The sequence below is a fragment of the Cetorhinus maximus genome, chromosome 36 (assembly GCF_964194155.1).
Source record: "Cetorhinus maximus chromosome 36, sCetMax3.hap1.1, whole genome shotgun sequence".
In the NCBI taxonomy this organism is placed as follows: Eukaryota; Metazoa; Chordata; class Chondrichthyes; order Lamniformes; family Cetorhinidae; genus Cetorhinus; species Cetorhinus maximus.
Genome location: NC_135914.1, coordinates 6,973,096 through 6,992,815, shown reverse-complemented (window position 1 = coordinate 6,992,815; position 19,720 = coordinate 6,973,096). Strand labels below are relative to the sequence as shown.

At 44.5% G+C, this 19,720-nt stretch overlaps 1 protein-coding gene across 4 annotated transcripts in view; it reads right to left on the bottom strand.

Moving 5' to 3' along the window:
* adar (adenosine deaminase RNA specific) overlaps positions 1 to 8,669 on the bottom strand; it is a 68,060-nt gene extending 59,391 nt beyond the window's left edge. Inside the window, exon 1 of one of the 4 annotated variants that reach the window (XM_078534097.1) lies at positions 8,490 to 8,669. The gene's annotated coding sequence lies outside the window, so the exon portion shown is untranslated. Of the gene's footprint in view, positions 1 to 5,622; positions 5,796 to 7,962; positions 8,072 to 8,489 lie in introns of those variants that run through there. The other 3 variants (XM_078534101.1, XM_078534100.1, XM_078534099.1) reach the window with 3 other exon arrangements.
* Positions 8,670 to 19,720: the final 11,051 nt, after the last annotated feature.

Here is a 19,720-nt window from a genome sequence, read left to right as displayed (position 1 = left end):
TATAGCAGGTCACTTGGATAAGTTCAAGGTAATCAGGCAGAGTCAACATGGTTTTGTGAAAGGGAAATCATGTTTAACCAACTTATTGGAGCTCTTTGAGGAAGTAACATGTGCTGTGGAAAAAGGGGAACTGGTGGATGTAATGCGCTTTGATTTCCAGAAGGCACTTGATAAAGTGCCACATCAAAGGTCACTGCATAAAAAAAAAGGTCATGGTATAGGCAGTAATATACTGGCATGAATAACAGATTGGCTGGCTAACAGAAAGCAGAGAGTAGGCACAAATGGGTCTTTTTCAGGTTGGCAAGATGTAAGGAATTCACCAAAGCTCCTTAGAAGCACCTTCCAAACCAATGACCACTACCATCTATAAAAGGACAAGGGGCAGCAGACCACAACCACCTGGCAGTTCCCCTCCAAGTCACTCATCATCCTGACTTGGAAATATATCACCGTTCCTTCACTGTCACTGGGTCAAAATCCTGGAACTCCCTTCCTAACAGCACTGTGGGTGTATCTACACCACATGGACTGCAGTGATTCAAGAAGACAGCTCACCGCCACCTTCTCAAGGGCAACTTGGGATGAGCAATAACACTGGCCTAGCTAGCGAAGCCCAGATCCCGTGAATGAATAAAAATAAAACGAGTGGTGTGCCACAGGGATCGGTGGCCTCAACTATTTACAGTTTATATAAATGACTTGGTTGAAGGGATGGATGGGATGGTTGCCAAATTTGCTGATGACACAAAGATAGGTAGGAAAGTAAGTTGAAGAGGACATAAGGAAGCTATAAAAAGATATAGATAGGTTAAATGAAAGGGCATAGATGTGGCAAATAGAGTATAATGTGGGAAAATGTGAAATCGTCCATTTTGGCAAGAAGAATAAAAGAGAAGCATATTATCTAAATGGTGAGAGATTGCAGAACTCTGAAATGCAGAGGGATCTGGGTATCTTAGTGCATGAATCGCAAAAGGCTAGTATGCAGGTAATTAGGAAAGCTAATAGCGTGTGATCATTTATTGCGAGGGGAATTGAATACAAAAGTAGGGAGGCTATGCTTCAGTTATTCAGAGCACTAGTGAGATCACATTTGGAGCACTGTGTATAGTATCGGTCACCATATTTAAGGAGGGATGTAAATGTGTCGGAAGCAGTTCAGAGAACGTTTACCAGGCTAATACTTGGAATGGGCAGGTTGTCGTATGAAGAAAGGTTGGACAGGCTAATCTTGTATCTGCTGGAGTTTAGAAGAGTAAGAGGTAACAAGATTGAAACATACAAGATCTTGAGGGGTCTTGACAGGGTGGATGTGGAGAGGATGTTTCCTCGTGGGAGAATCTGGAACTAGGGGTCACTGTTTAAAAATAAGGGGTTGTCCATTTAAAACAGAGATGAGGCAAAATATTTTCTCTGAGGGTCGTAAGTTTTTGGAACTCTCTTCCTGAAAAGGCGTTGGAAACAGAATCTTTGAATATTTTTAAGGCAGAGGTGGGTAAATTTTTTGTAAGCAAGATGGGGAGGGATAGTTTGTCGGGGGTAGGCAGGATGCAGATTTGAGGTTCCTATCAGATCAGCCATGATCTTATTGAATGGCGGAGCAGGCTCGAGGGGCCGAATGGCCTACTCCTGCTCCTTGTTCGTATATTATTTGTTTGGGGCCCTCAGATAAAGCTTTGTAACTGAAAGGTCCCTTGTGAGCCCTACTTAAATTATTAAATGATAAGATGTCAGGCTGCGAAAACTACACGTATGTGTGCTAGTTCACATCAACCTACAGACAGCCTCTGGGTATCATGTGGACAGGAGCAAGCAAATCAGGTACCTGACCCAATACTGGGAATGGTATCCAAATGCATTAAGGGCACTTTAAAATCTCATGGCATCATCAGAATGAGGCGTACAGGCATCACGGAATGTAAGGAATTGAACTCTCCCCAAAATGACAAGACTGGATGCAGCAGACAACAAGCACCACCATCCTACTGGCATTCCAATCACCCCCAAAGTCGCAGGACTCCACATTGAGCACTACTCTCTCAGCTGCCCAACAACAAGACTAAAGTTTTTATAGTTACGGAAAAACAAACTCCTCAGGGAGAAGTGACAAGCATCTCCGCACACTTGCTTTAAAAGGAAGCAGGGCAGCAACCAGTCTGACTCACCCAATATAACAGGTTTTACTGTATCCAAATTATACTTTTATGTGTCAGTATTTGTGTATCACTAGCAACGCTTGCTGCATTACAGATATTGCTTCACGGCAAGTAAGCCTGTTTCATTAGAGGACATCATAAAATCAATGCACTGAAATTGCAGTTTGCAAAGTCAATCAATCCTATCTGTTACTGCTATTTATTTTGTTTTAAGACAATGTCAGATGTATTCCAACAGCACACAGTTTTCCTGTTAGCTTTTTCTAAAAAACGATGGCAATGGGATAACTTTATGTGTTGAGTTATGAAGAACGTCATAAATGGTTAAGTGAACCAGCAGAAATTAAGAAAAGCAAATTCTTTTGCTCAATTGCCATTTTTGAAAGTGATATACTTGGCAAGGGGTCTGTGCTGTCCCCTCACAGCCAGACTGCCCAATAAAGCGACTGAGGCCGAACTGTTGTTCTGACTACCATCTGTTCATATTGACCAATTGCACCTGGTGGGCATGAGGAATGTTTAACCCAACATTTGTGAAACCAATGAACAATTAATTTGCTCTCTCCTCCATCACCTACTGTCTAATTTTCATTCCTCCTTTTCTTAAAAATACATAACAATAGTGTACAAATTTAGTCATCATCACCACTCTAATTCCCCACATCATGTGGGACTCTAGACAGCGAACGTCAGACTACTTGACTGTGGAGCGTGATAGCTGAGCCCAACCTGGCCCTCACCAGTTATCTGCACACATGTACTTTTCCAGGAGGTCCACCTGGGGAGGACTGTGGCTGAGAGGAAAGAAAAAATCACGGACAACACAAATCGCATTCATCATAAATCCAGACAGATGTACTTTACCAAGGGGGTCACTAAATTGGGAGCAGGGACTTGCATTAAAAATTACCCTTTCTAGGTCTTAACACTAATTGTAAGGTCCCAGCTGCCCTCTGCTGAGATTACATAACTCAGCGACGATGATGTAACTTGGGGCACTTGTGCCTGTACAGTTCAGTTCTAGATTAGAGGATGTTTTCAACTCTTGAGCATTCAGGAGGACCTCCTAGAGACTTCAATGCTTGCTGGTAATTATTAAAATATTTTTCTACAATTATAGGTATCTTTCTCCTTGGCCCTCCTCCCATTGCCATCATGAAGCATGGAGCAAGCAATCTTCTCAGGTCTTTGCCAATGCCGGGGTGGTTGGTGGGGGGGTGCTTTCTGTGTATGAGACTGACACTCCCTCTGAGAAAATTCATGCTCCTGAAAGAATTACATTTATACAACATCATCAATGCAGAAGGTTCTGATTACGCCAAACATTCAACAAACTGTTTTTGAAATAGTGATTTATGTACATACACCTCGTAGCCATTTTACACATGAAAGATCCCACAAAACAGCAACAAGACAAGTATTGAATGCATCAGTTTCTTGGCAGTGTTGCTTGAAAGAGGAATGTCAAGGACAACGAGAAACCTTCTGTCTTTTGACAAGTACAAGATAGTCAATGCCTACCTTGGATCCTGTATGAATCCTGTAAATTGGAAAGCATGTCCCACCATTCTGCAGCAAGTCCTAGCTCAACTCACTGCACTGCCTGAACAGTAATAGACAGGCACCTCAGGCAATTCTGACGCTTGATGTCAATATTACGATAACAAGGTCAAAGACTGCAGTGTCTACTCACTGTACATTCAAACCATACATTTCAGTCTGAGCTAAACCTGCAGCTTTTCCAGTCAGGTAGTCAATGCTAACATTACTCCCAGGCAGACACTGCATGGATTAGATACAGAGTAAAGTTCCCTCTAAACGGATTGTTTCACTGAGGCATTGCAAATGAACTGAACACCATGCAATCATCAGCAAACATTCCCACTTCTGACCTTATGATGGAGGGAAGGTCATTGACAAAGCAGTTGAAGACGTTTGGGCCTAGGACACTACCCTAAGGAACTCCTGCAGTGATGTCCTGGGACTGCGATGATTGGTCTTCAACAACCACAACCGTCTTCCTGTGTGTTAAGTATGACACTAAATAGTGGACAGATTCCCCTCCTCCCAATTGATTCCCATTGACTTCAGTTTTGTTAGGTCTTCTTGCTCAGTCAAAAGCTCCCCTGATGTCAAGATTAATCACTCCCTGCTCACCTCGAGTTCGGCTCTTTTGTCCATAATGGATCAAGGTTGTAATGAGATCAGGAGCTGATTGGCCCTGGCAGATCCCAAACTGAGCGTCAGTGAGCAGGTTATCGCTACAATAGTGCAGATTGATAGCACTGTTGACAACACCTTCCTTCACTTTGCTGATGATCAACAGTAGACTTATGTTAAGTTGGCCGGGTTAAATTTGTCCTGTTTTTTTGTAGACAGGACATACCTTGGCAATTTTCCACATTGTCGGATAGCTGTACTGGAACAGCTTGGCTAGGGGCACGGCTAGTTCTAGAGCACCCATCTTCAGTACGACTGCTGGAATGTTGTCAGGGTTATTCAGTGCATACAGCTGTTTCTTGATATCACATGGAGTGAATCCAATTGGCTGTAGTACTCTGGTGGATGCTGAGATGGATCATCCACTCAGCAGTTCTGGCTGAAGATGATTGCAAATGCTGCAACCTTGCCTATTACACTGATGTGCTGGGTTCCCCCATCATAAAGGATGGGATATTCGTGGAGCCACCTCCTTTGGTTAGTTGTTTAATCATCCATGACAATGTGGCAGGACTGCAGAACTTTGATCTGATCCATTAGTTGTGTGATCACTTAGCTACGTCTATTTGTCTATAATGTGGTGTAATGCTCCCTTTACACTGCACTGTCCCCATCAAACACTCACAGGGCAGGTACAGCACGGGTGTTAGATACAGAGTAAAGCTCCCTCTACACTGTCCCCATCATACACTCCCAGGACAGGTACAGCATGGGGTTACATACAGAGTAAAAAAAGGTCCTTGACCTAAATCATTAATGCGGTTTCTCTCTCCACAGATACTGCCAGACTTGTTGAGTATTTCCAACATGTGCAGTATTTTGCTTGTTACATCATCCAAGTTTAGGTTAGACATGGAAAATGGATAAAAGAAAGAATTTCCCAAACAATAACTTTCTCTCACTTGTTTCTGGGACCTTGCTGTCCTACAAATGGCTGCTTTTTGTCAATAAAACAGAAATTACACATTTAAATTCATAGTACTTAAAGTGCTTTGGGAGGGTGGGGTAAAGGTGATGAGGAACTATAGAATTGCAAACTTTTATGTCTAGCTTTACAGCTTTTTGCATTCCTCCCTTTTGTCTCGTGATGTTGCCTAGGTCAAATTCTACAGACACAGGGCATACTTTAGTAACAAAGCCAAATATTCACATTAGGGTTGATGGTGTGGAGAAATGCAGGGCACATTGTCACACTGGACCCAAACCCTTCCTGTATTCAACGTCCCTGCACACATGCACTTACCAACTCATCACTAGATAGTGACCAGGAACAGGAGTCCTGGATAATTCTCCTTCCCTAGGAATGCAGAGGAGAGGGGTCACCGATAGCCACCCTGGCTGTTGCTCCAGCTCAGTCCCCTTCATGCAGATATCACATGTCCTTGAATCATTCTCAAAGGTATCAGTCAGCAAGTATTCTGTACAGTAACAACATGAACTGCTATCCTGCATCACAGATTTCTAGCCAATTATATAACAGCCAGCCACTACATTAAAATACAGAACTAAGCTAACCACTGGTTCATCAAAACCCAATCCAGTAATGTCATTCAGGTAAGGGATTCTGCCATGTCCACTTGGGCCGGCCCACAATCAGTGTGACTTTTAAATGCACTCTGAGAAAATATGGATGGACAATTAATACTCTTTGCCAGTGTCACCCATAGTCCAAAAATACAATAATCAAAATAAAAACCCACCACAAACTATTTTGAATCCAGAATAGTAAGCCTCTAAAATAAATGAACAATTTAACACTTATTTATTAAATAGTAGTGCACAAGATTTCTGACCAGAACTACAAATATTAATGCATGTGGTTTATAAAACCTGCAGAAACAAAATACACACAGGTGAGGTACTGCAATGCCTGTGATCCATAAATGAAAACATTCAAAATTAGCTCAAAATTTTAAATATATAAAAACAATTTGCTGCTGGTGATGTGTGACATCCAGAACTGCAAACAGTCACAAATAGCTACGCAAATATGATTAAAATTAATTAAGCCAAGCAACTATACACAAGCTTGAGTTCTGGAGGTACAGATTTTAAATTTGAATTTTACACTATTAGAATATATTCACAGCACAAGTATGCACCCACAGTTGCATATTTTAAGATTAATTTTAAAATAAAATAAAAGGTACGAGGGTACAGTCTGCAATTTCTTATGTAAAAGAATTTAAGAAATTCAAAATAACTAAGAATTTCACACTGTTTAGTAAAACTAACAGCATGCTTCCTGCAAGATCCAGAATTACAAACTATATTCTCTTTGGGCAGAAGTCTAGTAAACACTGTGTACATGTCACACTTCAACATAACCAAAGTATCAGGGGAGTCAGAAGGCCAAGCAGTTAATACTGGTTCCACGCAACAAAGGAATTAACAAGCAGTCACCCATCTGCAAAACTTTCATACAATGCAAATTATCCTCCGAAATTAGATGTTGAAGCTTTAAAAGGACACCTGAACATCTCCTGCTTTACAGCAGAAAACCATGCTACAACACAGCTGTCGTGCCACCGCAGCAGCAGAATAATAGTGCAACAGCAGTTCCACCGTATTATCAGCAGAATAATACACAGGCTGCAACAGCTCCACCTTTGTAGTACAAGAACACCCTGTGCCACATCACTGCTCCACCTAACAGCTCCACTTGCAGCAGAGTATGTCACAGCATAATACAGCTCCACCCTAGCAGCGGAATAATACCGCCCCAAGAAAACTCCACCCTAGCAGCGGAATAATACCACCCCAAGAAAACTCCACCCTAGCAGCAGAATAATACCGCTCCAAGACGGCTCCAGCTTCACAGCGGAATAATACCGTCCCAGGACAGCTCCAGCTTGGCAGTGGAATAATACCGTCCCAAGACGGCTCCAACTTGGCAGCGGAATAATACCGTCCCAAGACGGCTCCAACTTGGCAGCGGAATAATACCGTCCCAAGACGGCTCCAACTTGGCAGCGGAATAATGCCGTCCCAAGACGGCTCCAGCTTGGCAGCGGAATAATATCGTCCCAAGACGGCTCCAGCTTGGCAGCGGAATAATATCGTCCCAAGACGGCTCCAGCTTGGCAGCGGAATAATACCGTCCCAAGACGGCTCCAGCTTGGCAGCGGAATAATATCTCTCCAAAACACCTTCAGTTTAGCAGCAGAATAATACACAGGGCTCCAGCCTGCTACCAAACTACACCATTGCTGTTTGATTTGCTACCAACAACTCCAGAGAGTGGGGGGGGGGGGGTGGGGGGTTTGAGGGTTGGTTGTGTGGGGGAACATCCTGCAAATAAAGATGGTTAAACGCCAGCCTGCTGCAATCCCGCTTGCAAAAAAAAAAGGAAATAAAAACAGAAGCACTGCGAAAAAAAAAATCCGTTAAAAGTTTTGCCCCGTTCCCTCCCCCTCCCAAAAGGACATTTTTCAGAAAAATAAAAATGAAATGCTGACTTTGCAATACAATAAATGCAGCAAAAGGTGCCGAAATAAATAACTAAGGTCACACTACTGCGATACATGCACATTATTAGGATCTTAAAGGCATTAAAAAGTGGTGCTTTGAACACGCGGCCTACCCTGTGGCGCTCGAGCGAGCCAGCCGGCCGGGCCGGGGATGGGGCCGACGGCGCGTGCGCGCCAGGTGCTGTCCCTCCCCCTCCTCACTCCGAACCCCACAGGGCGCCCAATGTTCTCAGCACCCCCCCCACCCCCCAACTAACTTCTGACCATCCATTACCCCGACCCCCCCTCTGGCCATCCATTGTCTTCCCCCACCCACCTACTCCTCCCTCCCCGCCCCCTCTCTCCGCGTGCTCGCCGACACCGCGTTCCAATGACGGTTGGTCCGCGCGCCGGCCCTCGCGGGCAGTGGCTCGAGCCTCTCCTCAGGTAAGGCGATGATTTTAAACCTTATCATTTTTTAAAAAAAAACCCCAAAAATTCTTTCTTACTCTCGCCTCCTCGACCGGGGGAGGGGGGGGGGTTAAATATTTACATACAAGCGGCGGGCTCCACCGGGCGGGAGGGTGACTTCTTCCGATATTTACCGGGCTAGGCCCGAGCGCCGGTGCTTTCTCCTCCCCTTTCCTCCTTAGGTTCTTACCTACGCTCCGCATCGCCGGGTGTGTGGGGAGGGCCCCCTTTTGCTGCTCCCGCGCTTTGATTCGCTCCCGCTTCTTTTTTTTTATATAGTAAATACAAACACCTCACCCCAAACCCCCCCCTCCTTCCCCCCCCCCAAAAAAAAACACACACCCGATCCTATTGTATTCCGGCTTCAAATGACAACAACCCCTCCCCCACCCTCCCGCCCACCCCCAACTCGCTCCTCCCCACCCCCAACTCGCTCCTCCCCACCCCCAACTCGCTCCTCCCCACCCCCAACTCGCTCCTCCCCTCCTCCTCCTCCCCTCTCTCTCCCCCTCTCCCTCTCTTTTTTTTTCCCCCGGCGGAGGCGTAGCCGGAACTTGCGTCTTTTCGCAGGAGGCGGGAAAAAAATATAAGAGCGAGGCACTCGCGCCTGCGCACACCCGCGCTGAAGCCTTTTTTCGGGGCATGAGATCGGCCATATTTGTTCAAGGCATCAGGAAGGATCCGGGCATAAGAGGAGTGACGATCCCAGGCAGTGGAGGCACTCAGGTAAAAGCTTCCCTGTACATGGACGACGTCGCCGTCTTCTGCTCGGATCCGCTGTCGGTGCGCAGACTGATGCACATCTGCGACCAGTTCGAACTGGCCTCGGGAGCCAAGGTAAATCGTGGGAAGAGCGAGGCCATGTTCTTTGGGAACTGGGCTGACCGATCCTTTGTCCCCTTCACTGTCAGGGCTGACGGCCTGAGGGTGCTGGGGATATGGTTCGGAGGGACCGGGGCATGCGTTAGAAACTGGAAGGAGCGAGTGGCTATGGTGAAAAGGAAACTGGGCATGTGGGAGCGACGCTCCCTCTCCATTGCGGGTAAGAACCTGGTCATCAGGTGTGAGGTACTCTCGCTGTTGCTGTACGTGGCGCAGGTCTGGCCCATTCCAGACTCCTGCGCGACGGCGATCACTCGAGCCATCTTCCGCTTTATCTGGAGGTCGAAAATGGATCGTGTCCGCAGGGACGCGATGTACAAGCCTCTAGATAAAGGGGGAAAAAACGTGCCCAACATCGCCCTCATACTGATGGCCACCTTTGTGTGTGGCTGCATCAAGCGGTGCGTAGACCCTCAGTACGCAAACACCAAGTGTCACTACGTGCTGAGGTTCTACCTGTCCCCGGTGTTGCGAAGGATGGGTCTGGCCACGCTGCCGCGGAACGCTCCAAGTAGTTGGACCGTGCCGTACCACCTGTCCCTGGTGGAAAAATTTATGCAGAAAAACACCTTTGACCACAAGTCCATCAGGCAGTGGTCAGCACGTAACGTCCTAGAGGCCCTGAGGGAAAAGGAGAGGGTGGACCCTGTGGGATGGTTCCCCGAGCAGACTGTCAAAGTCATTTGGCAGAATGCCTCATCGCCAGAACTTTCCAACAAGCACCAAGACGTAGCTTGGCTGGTGGTGAGAAAGGCCCTCCCCGTCAGATCCTTCCTACACGCCAGGAGGCTCACCCCCTCTGCACGTTGCCCTCGAGGTGGCTGTGGTGGGGAAGAGACCGTTGTTCACCTCCTTGTGGATTGTGCCTTTGCAAAGAAAGTCTGGAGAGAGATGCAGTGGTTGCTGTCGAGGTTCATCCCGAGCAGTTCTGTGACACAGGACTCTGTGCTCTACGGGCTGTTCCCAGGGACACACACCGAGACAAACATCAACTGCAGCTGGAGGATCATCAACTCGGTGAAAGACGCGCTTTGGTCTGCCCGAAACTTGTTGGTCTTCCAGCACAAAGAGTTGTCCCCGACCGAGTGTTGCGGACTGGCACAATCCAAGGTCCAGGACTACGTGCTGAGGGACGCACTAAAGCTTGGGGCAGCTGCCGCAAAGGCGCAATGGGGAAGGGTCGCTGTCTAAGACCTTTCTACCACAGCGCACCGAGAGACTGGGAACTGTTTAGAGCCCCTCGGGCTGTACAGATCAAAATGAAAGGCTGTAAATGATTGTAATATTGTTTGTACTGATGCACCTGGTGATACATTTTGTAAAAGTTTAACCTGGATTGTACCCTTGTAATGTTGTTTTTGAAATGGTTTGGAATGTGATTGAAGATATTTTATGAATAAAGTATATTTTTACAAAAAAAAAAAAAATCTGTTCTTATCAGGACTACGTGCTGAGGGACGCACTAAAGCTTGGGGCAGCTGCCGCAAAGGCGCAATGGGGAAGGGTCGCTGTCTAAGACCTTTCTACCACAGCGCACCGAGAGACTGGGAACTGTTTAGAGCCCCTCGGGCTGTACAGATCAAAATGAAAGGCTGTAAATGATTGTAATATTGTTTGTACTGATGCACCTGGTGATACATTTTGTAAAAGTTTAACCTGGATTGTACCCTTGTAATGTTTTTGAAATGGTTTGGAATGTGATTGAAGATATTTTATGAATAAAGTATATTTTTACAAAAAAAAAAAAAAAAATATTTGTTCAAGGCGAGACGGAGATCAGGAACTCCCAAAAGCACGGCAGTGCCGCCTGTTTGGAGGTTTGAAACTAAAAGTTTCAAGACGGTAGACTTGGTCATGCAATCAAAACAAAATGTGGGGTGGGGGTGGGGGTGGGGTGGGGGGTGGTGTAATCATAGTGAAAAGACAGGCTTGCATTCTGATGGCCTCTTAGGAAGTGACTGAGAAACCCCTCACCTAGACTGAGATGGGGTTTTGCACTATTGCATCAATAGATTCTTCTGCCCCTGTTAGGTGTAAAGGCCTGAGCAGGAAGGAGAGGGAGGAAGAGAAAGGTGGTGGTGGTGTGCTGTGCTGCACAGCCTCAAGGCCAGCTCTCATCTGCTCAAAACTGATGACTTGGTCCTGCCACTGATTTGGGATCTTGCTGTACACAAATTGGGTCCTGGTTTTCTTACATTAAGAGTGAGTAGTTCCTATTATAAAATGTAAAATACTAGAGATGCTGGAAATCTGGAACAAAAACAGAAAATGCTGGATAAACTCAGCAGGTCTAAACGGCATCCGTGGAGAGAAGAAAAAATGTTTACGTTTCAAGTCCACATTATTTCAGCTTTGAAGAAGAGTCATAGGGACTTGAAACACTAACCTTTTACTCTACACAGATGCTTTTATACCTGTTAACGTTTCGGGTCCATATGACTCTTCTTCAGAAGAGCCATATGGACTTGAAACAAACATTTTTTTCTCTCCACAGATGCTGTTAGACCTGCTGAGTTTTTCCAGAATTTTCTGTTTTTGTTTGAGTAGTTCATTTTATTGGCAGCATCAGAGTGGTGAAAGGTATTGCGTGGATATGCATCTTAAGAGGGGGGTCGATAGGCTGACTTTACTGCTAACTGGTTTATTTACAGTAGGTGGGTTACTGAGTAGGCACATCACTCCTGAGTACTATCTGGTTGCTGTACAGGCACATGACCATTGACAATAGGTGCATCAATGCTAATAACCGATATAGACTGTTCTTTTAACCTATTACACTACACCTTCTCCCAAATCTATTTTAACATTTAATAAACATTTACAAAAAAAAACTATGTCTAAGCTATTTCCATCACATCAGCTCTGCCCTCCCCCCCCCCCCACCAAAGTTAGAGGCCAAACCTGCCCACTGTTGTCACTGCCACACAGGGCCAGTGGTCTGGAATGGGTCCTGGTGTAGATTAGCATCTTACAAGCTGCTCAAAATATTCTTGGGGGTCTTCATCCCACATCATGTGGTAATTGAAGATATGAGGTCTCATGAGTACCAGTGAAATCAGAGATCTCTTGTGCTGGAAAGTGCTAGACAGTAAAACAGGTATGATCATGGGTACTCCGTTCTGATAAGGAGCACATTCTACCATCTGCAATCAAGGATCCAAACTCTGGCTCAGAGTTAAAGGTGGTAGGGTCTTGGCCCTATGGCTCAAATTTCTCAAGAGGTTCATATCCCTTTTTCTCACCCTCATGTGGTCAGTAGGAGTAACATTTGGTTGGATATTCCTTGGCATTAAAGGAATGAGCATCTTTAGACAATTAGCCCATGATAGTTCAGCTGGGGAGAATTCATTGGGTGCAGCTCGATAATGCAACAAGGCTGAATGCCGGTCAGGATTCTTGGACATCAGGGTCTTGCTGGTCCTGACTGCTCACTTAGACAAGTGACTTTTCTGGGGTGGTCATTGGAAAATTGGGGACTGATCTGAAATGATTTCATCAGGGAAGCCATGGGTATGGAGGATGCAGCACTGTGATCACCAACTGATCTTAGTGACATGGAGTCTGACTATTAGATGGCTGGAAGTAATCCACAGCAAGAGGTATGTTTTGCCTTGATGATCAATGAGACTAAACCTAATTTCTGCCAAGGACAGTATGGGAAAACCAAATGACACCTGGAGCTCAGTGGGTGCCTGGCTGTTAATTCAGTAGGTGACAGAATAGGACAATCTTGGACAGCCTGTACAGTGCCTGGCAGTGCATTGGGCTCTGCACTTTGTAATCCCTAGGTGACTCCATGGAGGCTGTAGAGGATCTCTGCTTGCATGAACTAAAATGGTTATCCATTCTGGTTAGTGTCTGCATCACTCATGGTATTCAGAGGAGCTGGTCTGCAGGACTATATTAGACCAACCTTGCAGAAAAATTCTGTACTTCAGCACATGCCACATTGCGCTGACAACTTGGGGAGTTTCATGGTCAAGATGAAGAGAATGCTTCCACTTCTGAGAAGAGTGTGAAATCCAAGGCAATACCTTGTAGCTCTGGAGAGCATCAGCTGTGGATTGATACTTTCCTGGTATGTAGACAGCCATGGATTGATAATGCTTATGAATTAAGTGTGGGCCATTTGGCCCCTTGAGCCTGCTTTGCCCAAGCAAAGGCAAAACTGTTGAATGCATAGGGGCACTTTAACAATCTGTGGAATTCAAGAGGGTAATGAGGGGTTTGTGGTGTCGCTACATGGAGGGGCAAGTCCATCAGGTTATCAGAGAACAGCTCAAGCTTCCTTCTCAATAGAGAAACAACATTATTCTGTCAACCATCTCGATGCAAAGTATACTGGCTTCCTGTCACCATTCTTCTGACATTGGATAAGAATGCCAAGGCCAGTGGAGAAAGTCAGCAGCCACTATGGTGGGCAATGTTGGATCTTACATGCACCAGCACATCTTTAGACTAGCCTGTCTTTAATACATTGGAAGGCATTGCTGGCTTCTGTAGGAGATCCCATAGATTCTGTGATGGTGGCCATGGTTTGGGGTAAACTTGCCTACCTGGTTTACCATCCCTAGGAATTGCTGGACAGCTGTGATCACTTTGTTGGTGGGTGGGGGGGGTGGTGGGGAGGAAGAGTTGGTAATGGCTTTTTTGTTTTGAGGGTCCATCATGATCCCATCTTTGGATGACATGGCCTAAATGTTCAATGTAAGACCTGCTTCCTGGAGGGCCTCAAACTTCTTGAACCCTGTGGTTATGCTGCTCTTTTGTGAAGCCACACATAAGGACATCATCCATGTAGCAGATACTCCTCATTTGCCTTCTAAGATTGTGGACACGGTGCACTGGAATATCTTTGGGGCTGAGATGTCAAAAGGAAAGCAGTTTAAACAAAGCATGATAAAAGATCGTCAGCAGCCTGGAATCCTGGTTGAGGTATTTGCCACCGCTATTCGCATCAAGTTTGGTGAAGAGGAGGCTACTGTGCACAAACACTATTGTGTGTACTTCCTCTGGACTGCTTTGTTTAATTGTGCAAGGGCCACACAGCCAGAGTTGAATGTTTACTCATCAGCCCAGAATACCTGGCTGGTTCTGTGACCAGTGAAATGACACCTCTGCAGCATGTGGTCAAGCTCCTCTGATCTTCAGTAGTAGAGCATGTGGTACCCTCCTGGGTAGGAGGGGACAAACCCAGATATGTCTGTGTAGCAAAATGCAATTTGTTTTTTTTTTTAAAAAAGTTTACCCAGCCCCATGAAGAGTTGTGGGAATTCCTGGAAAAATTCAGTCCTGTTGTCTGGAAGGACTGCATCCTACAAAAAGTAGATGAGAAGTTGTCTTTGCATTCCTGCTAAGTAAATAGCTAAAGAATATAGAGGGTCTGTGATCTGTCCCCCATGTGGCAGAGAGTGGCTGTGGTGTCTTTTAACCGGCAAAAAAGTTCCCTTGGACCTTGGGAGTTAAATATCTGATGGCTAGACAGGAAGAGTGTTGAGCTATGCTAAATGATCAGCCATTATGGATACCCCAGTTCCCAGAGCTTAAAGTGAGCTTTAAACCAGACTTTTGAAGTGACAGACCAGAAGCCTTGGCAATGGTCTTTACTTCTCCTGGGAAGTCTGAGGGCATTTGTTTGTGGTCTATATTCTAGGTGATCTGAGCTGCAGTTATTCTGTTTGCTTTGCTTAGAGGTTTTAAATGAATCGAACCTCTGGCAGTGCCCTGTCCTAGAAACTTAGACTAGAAGCAGGAGTAGGTCATTCAGCCCTTTAAGCCTATGCCATTCAATATTACAGCTGATCCTCTCCACACCATACTCCCATGCTCTTCCCATTCCCCTCAGCACCTTTAGAGCCTAAAAATCTATTTTAATATATTAATTCAGTGATTTGGCCTCCACAGCTGTGGTAGAGAATGCCACAGGTTCACCACCCTCCAAGAAGTTACTCCTCATCTCAGTCCAAGATGGCCTATCCTGTATCTCGAGATTGTGTGCCCCCCCACCGCCAGAGAAAACATCATCCCTGCATCCAGTCTCTCCAGCCCTGGCAGAATTTTATACATTTCAATGAGATCCCCTCATCCTTCTAAACTCCAGTGGATACAGGTCTAATTGGCCAAACCTCTCCACATACAACAATCCCACCGTCCCAGGAATCAGTCTGGTGAACCCTCACTGCACTTCCTCTAGGGCAAGTATATCCTTTCTTAGCAAGGAGACCAAAACTGCACACAATACTCCAGGTGTAGTCTCACCTGCCCTCCCACATCAGAAACACTGCTCTCTGCTGTATAGTCTTGCCATCTGTTGTCTTTGTACCACAACAAACACTTCAAGATAACAGCAGCATAGTTTCCCACCTTTGGGGCCAGTTTGGCAGTTTGTGGGTGGGGCTAGCATGTTTGGTCTTAAATCTAGTGAGTGGACCTCACCCTGTATCACAGGGCAATAGGGTGAATTGGTGGAGTTGAGCCAGCCTGACTAGTGCCATGAAATGGTCAAACAAGAACATGATTGTCAGTCAGACACCTGTTCATGAGAACTAGCTACTGTGCACCAAGTGGTAAAAAGCAATTCAATCAAGTCCCTTGTTTGTGGGACCTGTAGTTAAAGCATACCCATCCAGCAGCAGTATCTCGAGTTGGAAGTTAAAATAAACACGATAAAGGCTTTTAAAAACAGCAAAGTCTGCAGAGGTCTTGTCAATGCCCTGACTGTGAAGGATATGGTCAACAACAAACCCTATAGTGTAAAAGGGAATGAACTGGCCTGAAGTTGCTGCTCCTTGGTAAGCAGACCAGAGGCTGCTTGGTACCTCAAAGTTATCACACCACATCTTTGAACATCAGCCTCTGCGCAGGCCCTCAAGACAGGCAGGGTAGGCTTGTCAAGTGCTGCCATTGCCAGCTGAGAGAGCCTGTTTATGGACACTTGTGGGATGTCAGTCCAGCCACAGTTCATTCCTGTTGTGGGCATTATGTCAATGGCACCAACTCTTGCCAAGATTGGTGTCACCAACACTGCTACCGTGTTTTGTGGATGTGAAAAATGTATCTTAAGAGGGGCTGTAGTCTGACTCAGGTAGTGTAAATAAACCAGTTTGCAGTAACAATGTACAATATATACCAGGTGGGTTACAAGTAGGCACATCTCCCAAGTCCTGCCTGTCTGCTGTATTCACACATGACTGAAGTCACAGATGCATCATAGCCTACATCATTCATTAGAATATCTATTCTATTAACCTATTTGCACTCCTAAAGATGCTATATTAATGCACATCTCTTTAAGAGGACAGAATCCTAACAGTCTTGTCACCTTTGACCCTTGAAGGCACTCAGAAGGTTCCAGTTACAGCTGCCCTCTCCTGCATCACAAGCATTCAGCCTGACCAGCTGGGATCTTCGATACAAAGCAGGAACAGGAAGCCTGGCTGATTTTCCCCCTACACCCTAACCCACAAGCCTGGAGACCAGCCCCCTTCTTGGTCTGTGACCTACAGAACATGACCACACAAATACACTGCCTTTGAAGCACTTTGGGATAGCCCAAGGATATATTGAAGCTATAGGAATTGCATTTCAGGATATGTGCAATTTCTAGTACCTTTCATGATCTCAGGAAATCCCAAAGCAGATCTTTAAAAATTAATTGGGTAAGTGTTTTAATATGGGAAACAGCAGCCAGTTTGCACACAGCAAGATCCCACAGCTAGCAATGTGATAACAACCAGTAATCTGTTTAGCAATGTTAATTGAGGGATAAATATTGGCCCAGGAGAACTTCCCCAATAATCTTCAAAATAGTGCAGTGGGATCTCTTATAGCCATTAGAGGACTTCTGCTAAAAACTTCACCCAAAAGACAGTGCATCACTCAATTGTCAGCCTAAGCTAGCACTTAAGTCTCTGGGGGTGAAGACTTGAAACCACAACCTTTTCACCCAAGGAGGTGTGAATGCTATCATTGAGCCATGGCTGACATTATGGGAGATTTTTGAAACAGCTCAGAATATACTCAGAGCCTCATTTGACCTAATGCTGAAATTCAAAGTCTAGTTTTTTTCATCAAGTCAAAAACTTGCATTTACATTGTTAAAAAATCATTCTAAGTACTGCACACGAGCAAACAAAGCTGACATCAAGCTACAAAAACATAACAGTAACCAACAACTCAGTCAAGGTATCTTTTAGGAGGAGCACCTTGAGGGAGGCTTGAGAATCTAGGGCCTACAGAACTGAAAGCCTAGCCACCAATGGTGGATCAATATTAAACTTAATTCTTTAATGCAAGTGTTATTAATATTGCTTTAATTTAAATGGGATAGAATGCCACCTGTCTAAATTTGTTTGTGACAAAGATAGGCAGCATTGTAAAGTGTAAATGGAAGCATAAAATTAATAGGCCAAGTCATTGAAATTCATTTGCCTAGTTCTGCCCAATGTAGGCAAATTAGACCAAAAAAAAAAAATCAAATCAAATACTCTAAACAGTGAGAAGTTAGAAACAGGGAAAAGTTAGAAATGGAAAAGTTAGAAACAAAGAAGTCTAAAGAGATTTGGGAGTCTATGTACTTAAATTAAAAATTTCATGAATGGGTACAGAAAATTAAAAAGCTGGCTTTTTTACCTAGTGGACTAGAGATTGTAAGAGTAGATATCATGCTTCATTTATACAAAGCCCTGTGTTTAGGCCACACCTAGAGCAGTTCTGGGCACTACACTTTATAAAGAATACTTGGCAGGAGTGCAGTGTACATTTACTAGAATGATATTTGTATTCCAAGTACTAATTTACAAGGAGGGATGACAAACTAGGGTTGTATTCCCTGGAATTTAGATGGGCAGCTGGCGATTAGATCAAAGTTTAAGATATTAACAGGAACAAAGAAATGATCTATCCTACATCCACTGGTTGTGAAGTCTAAGACTAGGGGAATAGTCTGAAAATGAGAGCCAGACCTTTCAGAAATGAAGTTAAGAAACACTTCTGCACACAAGGGTGGGCAAAGTTTGGGACTCTCTTCGACAAACAAACAGTTGATGCTCAAGTGTTAATTTTAAATCTGAAATCAATATCCCTTAATACCTCTTTGGTTAAGGAATCTAAGGGGCAAAGGCAGGCATATGCAGATCATCCATGATCACATTAATGTCATAATAGGTTCAAGAGGATAAATGACCTCTAGTTCTCACTAGAAAAAAAGTCAGGTCATCTGGCAACATCTATGGAGACACACTTTTTCCAGCATTTCATATCTCCAGCATCCACAGTATTTTGCTTTTATCATTATCTTGCTCTTATAGTCAAAATTGAAAGAATAAGAATCTTAGATTTGAAGGGCTGGAAGTGCTTAAGAGAGTCAAGACCTTGCCCTAAGCTAAACACAGTTGAGAATGTTAAAATTGAGGTAATGTCAGGCTAGAAGATAGTGTAGGTCAGAAACAACAGGAGTGATGGGAAAATAAGATTTGATGGAAGTTTGGATATCCCAAGAAATGTTTGAGAAATTCAAGTTTACATAGGAAGGATGAAAAAATGGAAGGTTGGCTAGGAGAGCATTAGAATAGTTAAGTCTAGTGGTAATTAAGGGCCTAGTTATTTCCAGCTCCACTTTACTTCATCACTAAAGCCTCCATCACCAACAATCTACATTTCTACTGCACCAGTTACATAGAGGGACCTTACAGGACAACAAATAGAAACAGTCTCCCACCAAATGAAAAGCACAAATCCTCACTATCAACCAGTTTATCACTTCCAGAACCCACTCCCCAAATCTCCAGCAGTCCAAAACAAACAAATTTTGACAAACTAACTGCAGTAAACAGCCAATGACTACCTTTCACCTCTGAAGAAACAAACTTTTTACTACATGGTCTATTCACATTCTATATTTAAATAACATTGTTAGACCAGATTAAAACTCAAAAGGCCAAACAGCTGCCTGACATTGAGCAATTGTTTAAAAGCTTCCCAACTGAAGTTCTCAGGTCATTATTGCACTGCAATTTAACACTTTGTCTATTGCAATCAGCTAATAGAATGACATTGAGATATACCCCCAATGCCACAAAGACAAGAAACACATGCAGCAAAAATCATAGAATGATCCAGCACTGAAGGAGGGCATTTGGCCCATTGTTCATGTGCTTGAGTAATCCAATTAATCCCACTCCTCAGGTTTTTCCCTTTTTCTCCTGTTCTTTGCCTCAGGATATCCCAAAGCAGATAATTAAGTACTTTTGAAATGTAGTCAGTGCTGTGATGTACGAAATTAGTCACCTTCACCCCCTCCTTAAACTGATATTTCAACCTTTTTAAAATGGTGGCTCACGTCCAGTTATATACTTGGTGCAAGCTCCCTGATGACTTATCTATTTAGATAGACAATGAGGATGACGCCAGTTTATACCGGATAGAATTGGTTTGAGAACACTCTCCTCACAGGAGAATGCCACTAACAAATCTCTCTATACAAAAAAGAGACCCAGCATCATTCTGGAATTATCTATCAAACTGTAAATCCCTGCACTA